The following is a 2,526-nucleotide window of genomic DNA, read 5'->3' as shown; positions in this document are numbered from 1 at the left end:
ATGCAGAATACAATCTCTATGTATCTAAAGAACCTCATTAGTCTAACTATAAGTATGACAAACATAAATAACTATTGATCTATAATTCTTAATACCTATATAACTTAAAGACTAAGACTTCATATTAGAATATTAAACAATCTTTAAACAACTATGCAACAAATGAGGACAATAACCTCAAAATGTAAACAGTGTATAAGTATCTTGATCAGAGATAGAAATGTATATTGCAATATGATAAATATATCCTAATATATCAATATACAAAATGTCTTAAGCAAAGGTAGAAGCATGCCTACAATATGACAAAATAACTTTGTCTAGGTATACAAATATTGTAGATGAAAATAGGAACATATTCAATATAATTTAAGTTTGTATCAATATACAAGAATCTATACCAATATAAATTGCCTACAAATAATAGCTCACAAGATTTCACTCCATTACTCATTATTATTAGTGTGAGTAAGCTCACACTAATCTATTATTCTATCCAATTTTCTCCATTTTTTTCAGAGATCCCTGAGCTTACATAATTTTCTCCCCTAACCTCCAACCTTGTACCAATTATAATCAACACCTAAATGATGTCCCTAACCCTGAGAACAAACTTTATTGGGAAAAGGGATGCCATCTTCTAGAATTACTTCCAGCTGTCATGGGGCAATGTTCTTTCTATGACATCTTGTGAAAGTAAAATGATGGTTAAGTTTCAAGATTACTGCCTGGTATAATTGCAAATAGTCTCTGAGAATTCAGTAGGGTTTTTCTGAGATTCCTATTTGGAGTTCTGGCCAGAATGTTGTAAAACAGTGTACCATTTCAGCTAACCAAGTTGGAACCATCTTGAGCAGCTGGTATCCAAAACAGGTCTCATAGTAGCGCTATCAGCATCATGACGTCATATCAACCAGGTGGAGTTGTTGTTGTAGGGCCCCATCTTCTTCCTGGAAACTTCAAATGTCACTTCAGGAAAAACTCACTGTTCATTGTGAAAAACTTAAACATTATTTATACAGACATATATACAATGAAAGGTACAATAGAGACAAACATAGGTATGAAGAAAAATAATTTTTTTCTAAATTCTTTCTTCTTTCTGTCCCATACCATGGCTCCTGACATGAGACAAAAATTCTGAATTTTTATTTTAACAACATGATTGGATTTAGAGAAGGACAGAGTCATTGTCCAATTCCAAAGCCAGCTTTGATTTTTAAGTGAGTCATGACTATTATTTGAGTTCATGTTTAGAGATTCTTAACCTCAGATGACCTATCCTTTTTAGGCATCTAGATGTCCAAGGTCTCTCAATTTTTTTGAAGATTGTGTATTTTCCTGCAAAGACAAGAATAGAACCCTGCCCCAACCCTAATGAGGTTTCCTTACTACCTGATTAGTTGTCACCTCTATGGATGAGCCATCATTTCTCTTTCTCAAGAGATTTCTCTTTTTCAAGCTAAATCTTTATTAATTTTGATGGTATCCATAACTTTTCTTCGCCTGTTGAAACAAGAACAAAACTCCTTCTCCAACATAGTACATCTCCTGGCTTCCATTGTGAGGTCAACACATCATTGAAATATACCAGCTGATTTAATTCAGAAGACTTTTCTATTATCCAATGTCTCTCTGCTACTGTTGTCTTTTTCTCATTAGCGTTAAGAAAATTCAGGGTTAATAAAGCATTATGTAATCTATTTCTGGGGGTATTTTCCATCCCTTTCTGTTTGTTTAACATATCCTTTATAGTTTGATTTGATCTTTCTATAACTGCTTGACCTGTAGGATTGTTTGCTATACCTGTAATATGCTTTATATTATAATAAGCAAAAAACTGTTTTATTTTCTTAGAAACATGTGCTGGACCATTATCTGTCTTTATTTGTATAGGTACGCCCATGATGGCCCTAACTTCTAATAAATGTGTGATTACTGAATCAACCTTTTCTGCACTCAAAGCAGTTGCCCATTGAAAACCTGACTAAGTGTCAATGGTGTGGTGTGCATATTTTAATTTTCCAAAATCTGAAAATTGGAACACACTGATTTGCCAGATTTCATTCCTTTCAGTACCCTTTGGGTTACTCCCTGCAGGTAGTGGTGTTTGGTCATAGAAAGAACAAGTAGGACATCTCTTTATAATCTCCTTATCTTGTTGCCATGTAATAGTAAACTCTTTCTTTAAACCTTTTCTATTGACATGATGTTTCTTATAAAATTCTGAGACCTTCAGCACACTTCTAATTATTGATTATTGATTATTGCAATAATGCAATTTCTGCATTACCTTGTGCTAGAGGACCTGGAAGACCTGTATAGGATCAGATGTGTGTTATGTATATGGGACAAAGCCTATTCCTGATTATATCTTGTACCCGAATGAATAATGAAATCAATTCTGTATCATCTACTATATATTCAGTGGTTTCAGACAACTCTTTTTGCATATTGTGAATAAGTAACTATATTAAGAGATTCTTTAAAATCTCTTAGTACCATCAAAATAGCATGTAATTCTGC

The sequence above is a fragment of the Microtus ochrogaster genome, unplaced genomic scaffold, assembly GCF_000317375.1.
Source record: "Microtus ochrogaster isolate Prairie Vole_2 unplaced genomic scaffold, MicOch1.0 UNK26, whole genome shotgun sequence".
Taxonomy (NCBI): domain Eukaryota; kingdom Metazoa; phylum Chordata; class Mammalia; order Rodentia; family Cricetidae; genus Microtus; species Microtus ochrogaster.
The sequence above is the reverse complement of the archived record's forward strand: the minus strand, read 5'-3'. Positions refer to the sequence as shown.